The following is a 14,837-nucleotide window of genomic DNA, read 5'->3' as shown; positions in this document are numbered from 1 at the left end:
CCTATTTGGTACTCGACCTGAACATTCACGGTATGGACATTTTCCAAGCAACTATCCTCTCAGCGATTCACTCATTCTTCAGCAAATACAGCCAGCCACACATGGGTGAGGGTGGAGGGATGGAAGGAGAAGTATGAACCGCCCGACTGGCAGCAGCTCACCGTCTAACTCAGGATTTTTGGAAAAATGCAACATGCTCTTCAAGTACAGGAAAGGGTATCCCCACTGTGTGAACAACGATGCTGACGCAGCAGGTAGAAATGCAGTGACCTCCTGTCCTCAAGTGGCTGAGAATGTGACCTAAATCACTCTCTCTCTCTGGGGTTCAGGACTTTTCCTGAGAGATGCCATCTTCAGTTCACCCCAAGGAGGAGAAGAGCTAGTCTGTCTGTAGACACCTCATGCAGAAATAACATGGATTTTTATTGTCACAAATAGTATTATTTGAAAACACATTTCCTTTCCACCTTTAAAAATTAGTTTTAAAAGGCTATTGAAGAAGACACACAGATATGTACAGTAACTTTCTTTCTTTTTTTTTTTTTGAAAAGTAGCTTTAAAAGAGTGGTTCTCAGAGCACCTGGGTGGCTCAGTGGTTGAGCGTCTGCCTTCAGCTCAGGTCATGATCCCAAGGTCCTGGGATTGAGTCCACATCGGGCTTTTCACAGGGAGCCAGCTTCTCCCTCTATGTCTCTGCCTCTCTCTCTCTCTCTCTCTCTCTCTCTCTCAGTCTCTCATGAATAAATAAATAATTTTTTTAAAAGAGTGGTTCTCAAAATATGGTAGTCCCCCAACCAGTAGTACCAGCATCACCTAGAACCTTCTTAGAAATGCATTTTAGGGCAGCCTGGGCACTCAGCGGTTTAGTGCCACCTTCAGCCCAGGGCCTGATCCTGGAGACCTGGGATCAACCCCATCACTGAAGGGGTTGGTTCCCTTAACACATCAGGCTCCGTGCATGGAGCCTGCTTCTTCCTCTGCCTGTGTCTCTGCCTCTCTCTCTCTCTGTCTCTCATTAATAAATAAATAAAATCTTTTAAAAAATGCATTTTATCAGGCCCTGCCCCAGGCCAACAAGAAACTCTGAAGGTGGGGACCCAGCCATTTGTGTGTTAACCAGCTGAGACCACTGCTTTAGGAGACCCTAAAGTTGATGTATGAGTCTATAGTCTTTGAAGGAGGCTCTGTAAAGTTCCCTGCATAATATCAAAATGAAATAAAAGACCACAAGTGTTACACTGAAGCAATTCTAGAAGATGCGCCTAGCAGTAATTGAGTGCCTATTTTGCTGACCATCAGTTCATCATCAATCCTGTGACAACCCTGTCAATCAGATACCATTATCCATATTTTTAGAGGTAGAGAAATTAAACCAGAGAGAAAAGCCAAATTCACTCATGAGGCCCCAGACTTGAACTCTCCTGAATTTAATGCTAGGCTTATTGCCAGCTGTGCCAGGGGTGTGTGTGTGTGTGTGTGTGCGCGCGTGCATGCACACTTGCATGGGTGCACGAATGACTTGTGTGCCTTCTCACATAAACACATAGATGAGCACAATGAGGTCTGCATATATTGATAGAACAATAAGAAAACTTGCTCATACTCAAGGGATACCTTGTGTTTGCCAAACAGTCTAACAATTCTGCAACCTACTCAAAAGAACATGTAGAAAAGCAAAAGCAAGTCATCTACATAACAATCTAATCAACTATTAGGATTCTGGGGTTTGTGCCCCCTCCCAGATCCCAGCCTCACAGTCCCCTCAATATCCTAGACTCGGCTGGCAACCCCTCGTCTACTGTTCTAAACATAGGGATTGTAAGAATGCAAGCTGATTTACAAATATATTCCAAATGATAGGGTATCGTAAAAAACAATTTAGCCAGTCAACTGAATTCAATTTAGCAGAAAAATCTGTGGTTATAAAGTGACCTGCCTCCGGGGCCTGCAGCCCCACGTGTCTGAGCCACAGGCTTCCTCCACCAAGGGTCTCCCCTACTCACGCGCTCCCCACATCCCCACACACGGGTTCTCACCTTCCTCCTGAACCTCACTTTAACGAATACCACCTCTTGCAGCATACATTCCAAGCCTACCCCCCATCACACACACACTACAAGACACACCCACACAAACTCAGAAATCAAATTCAAAATACAACACAAACATCTCAACATTAATATGCTTTAACAGAGTAGTATAAATAATGATTATAAATATGTTGAAAAGTAAAAATGTGTTCAGGATGATGTTAAGAGAAAAGGTACAATGGGTAGATCTTAGGAACACAATGACAGAAATGCCCTCCCTCCTGTTTTCACGGGAGGACAGGGGCCACAAAAGGGACAAAAGTGGCTATGTGACATGGAGACGGTGGGGGGGGGGGGGGCAGGGATCTTTTCTATTTTAAAAGATCTTTAATAAGCATCTCGCAGCATGTTAGAAAAAACATGCCTACCGGGCCGCCCAGCCAGCCCGTGGCCTAGTTCCTGCCTCCTCACTCTCCCCTCCTGGCCTCCCACGGCGTGGGGGTCCCTCTCGCCACCCAGTAAACTCCAGGTACCTACAGATCGGGGTGTGACCATCACCTCCTCGGCGAGGTCTCCTAGATCACCCTGTCTACGTGCTCCTCTGTAGCCTCTCATCACAGCTGGCCCTTCCCGACACTGCTCTCCCTACGGCTGGGAGTCACACTCGCATTTGGGAAACGACAACCTGGATTATAGGCTCCGTGAAATAAAATGGGGCTTTTACACCTCTGAACCCCCAGCCCCAAAGTTTAGGGTCACCTGGATCCCGTTTAGGGTCATCTCCCACCTTCTCGCCACCCAATGCAGAAGTTTCAGCATCACTCCTGATTTCTCACTCTTGGTCCCTCCGGAGAACTGGTGACCAGCATCAGAAAGGTCTCTTCAATTAACACCCAAGACCCTTCTGACTGTCCCGTGCCTGTCTTCCCTGTTAGACGATTAACATCATGACGGCAGGGGCCACATCTGATTTTGGCAGTCCAAAAAATAGCGAACGTTAAGTTTAACTGAGCCGAGTGTTGTGGTTTTGTGATAACTTCTATCAGCGGGAACACAAATCCTAAAGAAAAAGCTAACACCATTTTGTTTGTAATGTGCCTTCTCAATCACGGACACAAAAATCTAATTTCCGAAAGTGTCTCAGAAAATCCACTACCTAGGGACCATGCTCAGACTCATCCCCACACCTAACTCGATGACAGATACGGCAACAGGCAGCAGACAAACAAGTGGTGTCAGGAAAACTGACCGCCCGTTGGCTGTCAGACAGCTGTTCCCATCTCAAAAACTGTTTCCCTGGCAGCCTTTTGAAACGGACGAGCTGGAAACCATTCCGCTCCCTCCCTCAGCTCCTGTGAGCAGACAAGGAGCGGTTAACACATCCTATTTATAGTGCAGCCAGGCCCAAGCTAGTCCTAGGATGCTGGCAAGGCAAAGTCGCCATGGTTGCCCGCCTGAGTTCAGCAAGGGAAAGTTTTGCTGCTGCTGCCACCTATCGGGGGAGCTGAGCGTGTGGCCACCGGGAAAACCTGCACCGCTGGCCCCGTGGTGAAGCAGTTTTCTGATGTCCCCAGACTTGTGGAGTATTTGTAGTCACGTTGAGCCCTGAACTAAGAACACTCAACTGTAAGATGTATAGACACTTGCTGATATAAATATGTAAGTTCTTAGACAATTTTGGCCCCAAAAATCAGCATTTAGCATGTGCTTGCTGCACAAATGACACAAACCAGACGGAAATGATACTATCATCATCAGCTTGTAAGAAAGCACTTTCTCTCCAGGGAGGCCTTACATCCAACACAGTACGGCGAACTGGCCACCTTCTGCCCCGCCGGCTGACACGAGCGGTCAGGGACGTGAAGTGGCTCACCTGGCCTTGGTACTGCAGGATTTGGTACTGTTGATTGTGGGAACGTGTGTTTTGGTGCTATTTTGTTTCATTTCCTTCAAAATTAACGACTCCTGAATTTGTGGATTTTGGAAAATAAGAGAGCAATGAGTTAGCACAGATTGGCAGGCAGATTTTCTTATTTACCTTACCAAGCTGCAAGAATGGAGTCTCTGGAAAAAAAAAAAAAGAATGGAGTCTCTGGGTCTGCAAAATAATCAGCTGATTTTGCAATTTACTAGAGAATTGTGTCAAAAACCTGAGACAGGGGCACCTGGGTGGCTCAGTCGGGGAAGCGTCTACCTTCAGCTTGGGTCATAGACCCAGGGTCCTGGGACCGAGCCCCACATCGGGCTCCCTGCTCAGCAGGGAGCCTGCTTCTCCCTCCCCCTCTCCCTCTGATGCTACCCCTGCTTGGTGCTCTCTCCCACACTCCCTCTCTCTGTCAAATAAATAAAATAAAATCTAAAAAAAAAAAAAAAAAGCCTCAGGCAGGTCCTCTAAATGAATTCATACTAAACTGTTGGTTTCCCAGGGGAGTGATCTTATGTCAACACAATATGAGCACCACTCATCTGCCCATGTGTAGATCACACACACACACACACACCCCACAATCACACACGTAACCCTACAAAGTCCTTCATGGTATCATAAGGCCATGCAGGACAACCCTTGCCTACTTCTCTGTCTGTCGTACCCCTTCCCCTGGCCTTGGTACTGAAGGATTTGGTGCTGTTGATTGTGGAAACATGTGTTTCCAGTTCCCTGAGCCTTAGCCACAGTGACCGTTGGCTGGCCCTCGGACAAGGTCTTCCTACACCGAAGCTCTGTTTTCAAGGGTGGTAGCGCCCCCCTCCAGGCCACTCATCCTTGTCTCAGGTCTGCCTAATTGCACTCTTCCTCCTTGCCAAGATCAGTGGGTTTGAGCATCCATCAGAACCACCCAGAGGGCTGGTTAGGAACAGATGGCTGGGCTCCAGCTCCAGATCCCAATCCTAGATCTAGATCTTGGGAAGGGTGGGGCCTGAGAACTCGCCTCCCTAGAAAGTTCCCAGGGGATGCTGCTGCTGTTGCTCCCGCCCAAAACCAATGCCACAGATGTCAGTTCAAATAACACTTCCTCAGGGAGCCTTCTTTGGTACCCCCACATTAGGCCACGCCCCCATTACACACTTCCACAATGACCTCTGTGGTCCTTTGTAGCCCTTCGCCCAGTTTGAAATGACTTATCTGTATGAGGATAATACAGTTAATGCCTGTCTCCATAGAATTGACATTCCAAAAAAGCAAGGGCCAAGTTAATTTATGTCATCAGTATACCTCCGGATCCCAGGCCAGGGGCTAGCAGTCATGGGTATTCAAACTCACTGAGCAAAAGAATGAACTTGCTTCCACTCTCGAACCTTGGTAAATCAAGGCAGGAATCCCTGTCTTTGATTCTGGCCTCCAGCTCTCTGACCAATTAGCAAAGACTGTCAATTTACTTGCAAAACACTCGTCTATCTATTCCTTGTTCCTCTCCACCCTTAACATCACAGCTGCGTTCACTCTCACTCATCTGGATTCCAGGAAGAGCCCCACACATTGCTTCTGGGTCCCACCTTCTCCCTGTAACCCATCTTCCCCCGTTCCCACGATTTATCTTTCTAACACGCAGATATAGTTGTGTTACTCCCTGGCTTAAAAACATGCCGTGCAGAACTCTACATGTGTTAGAATCTCACAGAACGATGTGCCGAGAGGAAAAAAAAAAAGAGTGCATGTCAAACTAGTGAGACTTGAATCCAGTCTGTGCTTTAGTGACGAGTGCTGTCCTGATGGCGTCATCCTGATTTTGATCTTTGTACTATGATTATTCTGTAAAATGTTATCGTGGGGGCGGGGGGGAGACTGGGGGCACAGAGGAACTTTCTGTACCAATTCTGCAACATTGTGAGTCGAAAATCATTTAAGTTTAAAAAAGAAAAAAAAATGCAATACTTCTCCAGGGTATCCAGAGTAGTCAAAACCCTAATTGTGGGGGGAAAGATCATTCATTCCCAACATTAGTGACCTGCCCCCTCCCTGAGCGACCACCAGATGCCAGTGCTCCACGAGGGCTGCCTTTTCACACAGCCCTCCATGGGGGCCGTGTCCTTCCTCACCTCTGAGCTTGGTTCATGCTTTTGCAAGGATTCCCCCCAGCTCCCCTGCCTGCACACTGCAATTCACTGGTCAAGATGGAGGGCACAGCCCCTCCTTCGTGAGGCCTTCCTTCCTGTCTTCCTTAACGGAAACTAATCATGCTTTTACAGATAATTTGGTCTCATCATTTTGTTCTGCCAGTAGTTTTATTTAATAAAGAAAAGGACAAAAAGGTCAAAAATACTATAATCCCAGTCCTTTGCTGTGGGGCCAGGTGGGACAAAAAGCATAAAGTAAAAGTATGGGTACCTCCCAGGCCATCGCTCTAGCCCTACTTCTATGTTCACTCTGACTCTCTGCTTCCAGACCTTTCCGTTGGCTCTTTAGCTGTGGCCCTTGCTGACTGGTGAGCCCCTCCAGTGAAGGGATGGGCTGCTCTTCACACCCGGTGCCTACCCCACAGCCAGGTACTCAATGGACCACAATGGACAACACCTAACACTGCGAGGGCAAGAAGACTGGGCTAATCTTACTCTTTTTTTTTTTTTTTTTTTTTTATTTATGATAGTCACAGAGAGAGAGAGAGGCGCAGATACACAGGCAGAGGGAGAAGCAGGCTCCACGCACCAGGAGCCCGACGTGGAATTCGATCCCAGGTCTCCAGGATCGCGCCCTGGGCCAAAGGCAGGCGCCAAACCACTGCACCACCCAGGGATCCCTAATCTTACTCTTGATTCTGGAAGCTAAGCAGTGCCCTGGGCATAAGTGTGGCACTCTGATGAGTTCTATAGGTCATCACTGGCTTCACGCCACCGCAGTTTAGAATTCTCTGTATTTGGAGACATTAATTAATGACTTCAGGGTGCCTGGCTGGCTCTGTGGGTGGAGCATGCGACTCTTCGTCTTGGGGCTGTGGGTTTGAGCCCCATGCTGGGCACAGAGATTACTAAAAATAAAATCTTTTTAAAAATTACTTCAGAACTTGGTGAGGTAGAAATTAAGAAGGCTTATGAATCCAATGCCCCTACACAAGCACCAAGTCAGAAACCATCAAATACACTTCTTAGCCACAGGCAAACACAATTAGAGGGCTATTTCACTGATACATTTGCTTATTTGCCAGATAAGTATTAATGTCCAGTTTTTAACAGATGCTATTTATATCAGAATCATAACAAAAGTGCCATCCATCTGCCTTGGCATCCAGAGAAAACATAATTCAACACAAGAGTAAGAAATGTGTGCAGCCAAACAGAAATGGCATCAGAAGCAAAAATTGTTGGAACTGGTATCATGGGGTAGGAGGGGAGAGATTGTCACTTGGAAAAAGTTGCAAGCAACACAAAAGATTTTGGCAGCTAAACCCGAATACTTGAGAAAAATCTTTCTGCTTGTCTAATCTGATATCATATGGATGTTTTATCATATTTTGGGACACATCCCCTATAAAGTTCTCTTTTTAGCCTTCCATACACTCACTCAGTCATTTACTGAGCATCTACACTTTGGACAATGGAAAAAACAAAGAGTTTAAAGTTAAGAAGACGTGGGGTCCAATTGGTTCCACTATCTCCCATCCAGCTCCCAAGTTAATTAGCCTCCCCCGACCCAGTTTCCTCATTTGCAAAATGGAAACAACATCTCTCTTTAAAGCAAGTATTCTTAACCTGGAATTTAGGGTTCACGTGCGTGCTTCTGGAGATCTTCAACCCTCTGAGATTATTTTTGTTTAAAGATTGATTGATTGATTGATTTGCAAGAGAGTGCAAGCAGGCAGACGGAGAGGGAGAAGCAGACCCCCCACTGAGCAGGGAGCCCGATGTGGGGCTCAATCTCAGGACCTCAGGATCATGACCTGAGCCAAAGGCAGACACTTAACTGACTGTGCCACCCAGGCATCCCAAACCCTCTGAGATCAAATGCAAAAGTGTTGTGAGATTTTTCTAGAGAGAGGATATATTGCTTTCACCAGCTTTTCAAAGGTCCAGGGAACAAAAAATGGTTAAGTGCCAGTGCTCTTCAGGCTGCAGAAGAGTCCGGGATAACGTATCTAAATCACAGGACACAATCACAGGTTGTGGACACTATTTGGTAGCTGCTATTATATTTATGTCCTGGGAACACACAGAACATGGATCAGAGGCGCAGAAACATGCAGACAGTTACGGCGTAAGTGGTGAGTGTCCTCTCAGGGTTTTATAAAACCACAAAGGAGGGAAAAACTGAAGTTGGCCCAGAAAAAACCCAAGCTGAAGAAAGTAACGGGGCAGAGGCATCAAGAATATCAGGACAGTGACATGACCCTCACTGCGGTATCCTTGATGCCTAAACAGGTCCTGGCATATAGCAGGGGCTCAATAAATAACTGTTAAGTAAATAAGCAAACAAATTACTAGAACTGACCCAGGGTACAGGACAACAGTATTTACAAAGTCCTAGGGGAAAAATAAAATTCAGAAGGTGTTACTGAAAACCATTAACCATGCAAAGTTCTTTCATCACACACAAATGTAGTAGTTCACCTCCTCTCCCTAACTGTGAGGACACAGAGTGTACACCTTAGCCATTTGGTAGTAATCAAGTCCTGCCCAGGCTTCGTGATCAAGACCTACACGAGACCTTTTCAAGACCTTAGAAAAGCTTTAGTTTTCCAGAGGAATTAAAATGCTTGATTTGCAGGGCGGTGCGGGGGGGTGGGGGGCACCAGGGTGACGGCCAGGCGGCTCTGACTCTTGATATAGGCTCAGGTCATGATCTCAGGGTCATGAGATCAAGTCCCACATCGTGCTCTGCACTCAGAGCAGAGTCTGCTTGTCCCTCTCTATCTCCTTGCTTGCTCTCACTCTTTCTCTTTCAAATAAGTAAATAAATAATTTTTTAAAAGATGGTTTAGTTGTCTGGACAAAATAAATTCAATTTTCTCTCTCTCTCCTTTCTTTTTTCTTGAGTTTACAAGAAGCACACAACTAAATTGGCAACCCAACTATACTAACAATTATGGACAATCTGAGTATTTTCTCTCCTCCTGATGTTACTTTTCTATTCTATTTGTAGTCTTCGTGAGCTTGATTACCATGTGTTTATTTTATCATATTACGTGTTTTTTTAATTTTATTTATTTATTCATGAGACACAGAGAGATAGGCAGAGACATAGGCCGAGGGAGAAGCATCTCCCTCCCCGTGGGACTCAATCCCAGGATCACAACCTGAGCCAAAGGCAGATGAGCCACCCATATGCCCTACCATATTACATATATTCTTACAGGTCATCTCGAAGTCTTGGGGGACTAGAAAGCATATAAATACTTGAGTGCCAAAGCACTAGTCAAGAACACAGACGTTCTGCAATCCTGGAGTAGAAGGCACAGTCTACCATCTCTCTGCTTGGAAGATCCTCCACTTCTCTGAGTCTCTTTTGCTTCATCGACAAAATGAAAAAAGCAACTGTTCCCTTCTGGAAGGAGGTGGTGAGGACTAAACTTGGACATGGACATGAGGCCCCACCAGGCTGTGCCTGGAACACAGTAAGTGCTTGGTAAGTACTAGCCAGGAATAGCAGTGGTCACTGTAGGTCTAGCAGCAGAAGCAGAAGTTATAAAAGTACAAATAGATGCAGAGAAGAAAAACAACCAAAACAAAGTGAATCAAAAAAGAGATAGTAAAAGGTCAAAACCAAGAGGTATAAACAAAGCTCTTCAGTACTGGAAGTTGAACATACTGATTGTTCTGTTTAGACTTTTCTCAAAGAGAACCCTTTCCTTCAGAGCTCCTCTCCCAAATGGTGTGGATCCTGGATAGTATTTCACTGAAGCTGAATTAATATTTAAAAGTTACAAGAATCAGGGATGCCTGAGTGGCTCGGTGGTTGAGCGTCTGCCTTCGGCTCAGGAGCTGATCCCGGGGTCCAGGATCGAGTGCCACATCAGGCTCCTCACAGGGAGCCTGCTTCTCCTTCTGCCTGTGTCTCTGTCTCTGTGTGTCCCTCATGAATAAATACATAAAATCCTAAAAAAAATGATAAAAAAAAAGTTACAAGAATCCAATCTCTGTGATGGTGCAAGCCTACATTTAAACACACTTCACAAAAAGGTCAGTTCGCTTGTGTATTTGAAGAAAGAGAGCAACTGTTAGCTTCTTGCCTCACTTGCAGTTTCTTGCGTGCATTGTACAGTTTATCTGACAATCCTGGCAGGCGAAGGAGCCTCCAGGAAGACCTACAGTGACTCCCAGCAACTGCTACCCTCCAACATTTACTCCTGATACACACCTGTGAAGAAGCTGTATTAGAGCAACTATCTTGTCAACAGCCAGTGGCCTCCCAGTGGCTTCCTGCGCTGGGCAGGCACCGGCCCACTGAACATCCTCCTGGAGCTGGTTCTGTCTCCATGTGCCAGTCAACTGCAGGAGTCACAGCAAGAGCACCGGAGAGATCTCTGTGCACCGGGGAACAGGTGGATGGCTGCAAAAAGGGCAGGGAAAGGCCAAAGTTGAAGAGCAAATTTAAAGTCTCAAGTAAGCATTTCTTGACAGATGTCTGCAAGCACCTCCCATGAGCCAAGCACGAAATTGAAGGGGGAGGGAAAATGAAAGTACAAATAACAAAAATAACCCTGGGGCTCTCAAGAAGCTCCTAGTAGGGTCCAGTGGGAGGCAAATGTTCCCAGATAATCCAAGGGGCCATGCTTGTTCCACTTTCACAACACCTCACCCCCCACAACCAACCAACCTAGCCAAGGAAACATTGGTTGAATTAAAGACAATAGATAAAAGAGTCGAAGGGGCTATGGCATGTGAGAGACGAGTTCATTTACAGTATTTCTGAAAGTCCACCCATTTAGAGGCACAGAGGACTCAAGAATCATTAAATTGCCTTTTAAAAAAATTGATAAGAGACACACAGAGAGAGGCAGAGACACAGGCAGAGGGAGAAGCAGGATCCATGCAGGTACCCCGACAGCAGGACTCGATCCCGGGTCTCCAGGGTCACACCCTGAGCCGAAGGCAGGTGCTCAACCGTTGAGCCACCCAGGTGTCCCTAAATCTCTTTTTTGAGAAATAAGTAAGAGTCCTCTTAACCAGGACAAGGCATTCTGAGAGGCAATGATTTTTAGGAGGGAAGGAAAGGGAGGAAGGAGGAGGGGGAGGAGGAGAGGGAGGAGTGGAAAGAGGGGCAGAGGAAGGGGAGGGAAAAGGGGGAGGGAGAGAGGAAAGGGAGACAGAGGAGGGGGAGACGGAGGAAGGGGAGGAAGGGGAGGATGGGGAGGAGGAGGAGGGAGAAGGGGAGGAGGGGAGGGGGAAGAGGAGAAGGAGGGGGGAGATGGATGAAGGGGAGGAGGGAGAGGGGGAGGAGGGGAAGGAGGGGAAGACGGTGGAAAGGGAGGAGGGGGAGGAGAGGGAGGAGGGGGGAAGGAGGAGGGGGAGGATGGGGAGAGGGAGGGGAGCGGGAGGAGGGGGAGGCTTCAGCCAATGATCTTCAGCACGCTCTGCGCAACAGCACATTTCAGAAAGCGCTTTCCAGATAAACTTTCTGAGGGAGACCAGGATGATGGTGCTCTGGGTACACAGAATGTTCTAGAATGACCAGGGATTTTATATATATATATATTTTTTTTTTTTTTTTAAGCACGTGACACAAGTGCCAGGTGTGCCTTCTGGCCCTGCAGCTCGCTAGCTGCGGGAGTCCGGGCACTGCCCTCTCGCGTGGGCGCAGGACCCCTGTGCCAGGGGGAGGTCACGATCCTTGAGACCAATGAGGTGGGGGCGCGAGAGGGCGAGGGCATCCCCAGCACTTCTCGTGGGGCCCCCCGGGGACCACGGCGACGTCAGCCCATGCGGGGCCCGCGCCGCCGCCCGCCGCCCGCAGGAGCGCCAGCGCCCACCACGGCGGCCGACACGCGTGCGGGGCGGCGGGCCCCTCAGAGCCGCCCGCCCCGGCCCTCCGCCTGCCCTCGGCCAGCACGCGGTGTGGGCGCCGAGGCCGGGCGCCTTACCCGAGCCCCCTCGTCGATCCTCCGCCTCGCGGGGCCGCCGCACAGCGCGCCCCCCAGGCCGCGCGGCCACAGGAGCCCAGCCCACTCGCCGTCTCTAGGACGCTGTTGCCCGAGCAACGACGACACTCGCTGATTGGACGACGGGTCCGCGTACCCTCCAAGAAGCGGGACTCCGATTGGGTAAGCTGGCATGGCCGGTGCTCCGCCCCCGCGGGAGGAACTTCCGCCGGAAGCCTGGGCCTCGGGCGCGGGAACCCGCGGAGGGTCCCGGCCACCGGCGTCATGGAAGCGGGTTTGTGTGACGTGGCCTTCGCGTTAGCTGGCGGTCCGGCCGGCGTCGAAGCGCGGGGCCTGGGGTCGGGAGGGAGGGAGGCACGTGGGTGCGGCGCGGAGCACGTGCTGGCGGTCTTGCGACGGGCCCGCGGGAGGCCGAGAGCCGCGGGGGGCGGTGGGGGGGACCGGCCGCCCCCCCTCCCCCCTGCGCGCGCAGCCCCCCTCGGACCCCGCGCTCCGGGACCGTCGCCCTGATGAGTCCCATTTTGCAGATGGGAAGCCGAGGCCGGGGAGGAGTTAGAAGCGCTGCGTGCTCCCCGGTGCGCAGGGGCGTGCCCGGGGCGGCGCTGCCGAGGATCCCCCTGCGCCTTCAGGGCCGCGCAGGGGCGCTGGCTGCACACCGCGGGGCAGGGGCAGCGGCTCTTCCCTCCATGCGAGGGGCTCGCCCTCCGCGACCTCCCGCGCAGCTGCAGCGGCCTGTGCTCCGCAGCTCCCGAGGCGCGCATCTCTTGCGCTCTCGTCCCAAAGGAGGCCAGCCCTCCGCTTGTGCCCCGAATCCCACGCCCGTTGGCCATCGCTGGGACCTCGTTGCCCAGCGCGGCCACTGTGCGCCCCAGAGTGTGCCCTGGGAGCCCCTGGGGGTCCTGAGGCCCTTGGGGGCCGGGGGGGACCAGAATCGGCAAAACTAGTGTCAAGGGGGCCCCTGGGTGGCTCAGCCGGTGAAGTCTCTGCTCTGAGCTCAGGTCATGATGCCAGAGTCCTGCGATCGAGCCCCGGGTTGGGCTCCCTGCACAACGGGGAGTCTGTTTCTCCCTCCCTCCCTCTCTTGCAAATAAATCAATCAGGTCTTTTAAAACAAGACTTTTCACAGTAATATGAAGATGTGCCTTGCCTTTTCACTCTTATTTTCTTGTGGGTGTGTGCATTAGGGTTTTCCAGAAGCTTCAGGATGCATGACACTGCCACAGATTGAATGCAGACGAAGACCAGAGAATCCAGCCGTCTTCTATCAAGTCAGATATTAAAGAGATTTACAAAAATCTAGAACTGCCTCTCTCTTCACTAAATGTTTTTGGAAAGCGTGATAATTTTTCTCGAAAATGTTAATATGGTATGGGTTTATTAATATTTTAAATGAATTTGTAGGGATCCCTGGGTGGCAGAGCGGTTTAGCGCCTGCGTTGGGCCCAGGGCACGATCCTGGAGACCCGGGATCGAATCCCACGTGGGGCTCCCGGTGCATGGAGCCTGCTTCTCCCTCTGCCTGTGTCTCTGCTTCTCTCTCTCTCTCTCTCTCTATGACTGTCATAAATAAATAAAAATTAAAAAAAAATAAAAAATAAATGAATTTGTAAACAAAACTTAAAAATGTTTATCCGTTTAGCTTTCTGATAACGGCAAATATTGAGAGAACTCGCAAACACCAAAGCTCTTCGGGGTCCCCTGAACTTATCAAGGGTGTAAATAGAACCTGAGGCTGAACAGTTGGGTCCTTAGATCAAAACGACTTAGGTCACTGCCTCTCTCCCGTAAGAACCAAGAGTCTCCTTCCATCTCTCTTTCTCTCTCTCTTCCTTCCTCCCCCCACCTCTTTCTCTCATAAAAATGCTCTAGAATCTCACATCTTTACAAAAAAAAAGAGGGGTGCCTGGGTGGCTCAGTCAGTTGTGTCTGCCTTAGGCTCAGGTCATGATCTTAGGGTCCTGAGATCAAGTCCCACATTGTGCTCTGCACTCAGAGCAGAGTCTGCTTGTCCCTCTCTTCTGCCCCCCACACTTGTGCTCTCTCGAATAAATAAGTAAGTAAAATCTTTTTTTAAAAAAATCTTTTCTTCTAGTTTCCACCCCATTTCTCTGCTCCCCTCTACCCCACTTCTCTATAGAGTTGTCTATGCTTGCTCTCTCTTGTGACCATTCACCTTTGCTCAGTCTTACCCGATCTACTCCCTGGGGCCTATTCAGTGTTCATGAACATTTCATCTGTATCTGACTTTGCCTCCCTTGACCTCTCAGTAGCATTCAGGCCAGTTGATCACCCTTCTACCTGAAACACGCTCTCATCACTCCTCTGAAGCCAAACAATCCAAGGTTTCATCCTAAATCACCAACTACTCAGTTGTCAGTCTCCACTACTGATTTTTCCCCTTTGCATGGCCTTTGGACCCTGCGGTTCCTTTGGCTCTGACCCAGGTGGTCCTCTTATGCTTATCGCCAGCCTCTGTCCCTCCATGGTGTGTATTAGACTCCCCGGGCTTCAGCCATTCACACAGCCCTTGCTTGATCCTCTGACCTCCCTCACTCTGTTACACAATCTGTGGAGCCACTCAAACCAGGAAGCCTTGTGGTTATCCATCTATGATCATTGCCTCCTCCTCTACATCTAGTCCTTCAGCAAGTCCTCTTGGTTCTTTTTTTTTTTTTTTTTAAGATTTTATTTATTCATAGACACACAGAGAGAGGCAGAGACAGAGGGAGAAGCAGGATCCATGCAGGGAGCCTGATGTGGGACTCGATCCTGGGCCCCC

General features: G+C 49.2%; 1 protein-coding gene across 1 annotated transcript in view; it reads right to left on the bottom strand.

Annotated features, from left to right (window-relative positions):
- The window catches only part of EFCAB6 (EF-hand calcium binding domain 6), a 237,958-nt gene extending 225,810 nt beyond the window's left edge, over nt 1-12,148 (bottom strand). Inside the window, exons 1-2 of the mRNA XM_041755332.1 lie at nt 12,041-12,148; nt 10,318-10,509 (exon numbers count right to left, since the gene is read on the bottom strand). The gene's annotated coding sequence lies outside the window, so the exon portion shown is untranslated. The remainder of the gene's footprint in view (nt 1-10,317; nt 10,510-12,040) is intronic.
- Between the last annotated feature and the right edge of the window lie 2,689 nt (nt 12,149-14,837).

This window comes from Vulpes lagopus, chromosome 5 (assembly GCF_018345385.1).
Source record: "Vulpes lagopus strain Blue_001 chromosome 5, ASM1834538v1, whole genome shotgun sequence".
Classification (NCBI taxonomy): Eukaryota; Metazoa; Chordata; class Mammalia; order Carnivora; family Canidae; genus Vulpes; species Vulpes lagopus.
Note: the sequence above shows the minus strand (reverse complement) of the source record. Positions and strands in the feature narration are given on the sequence as shown.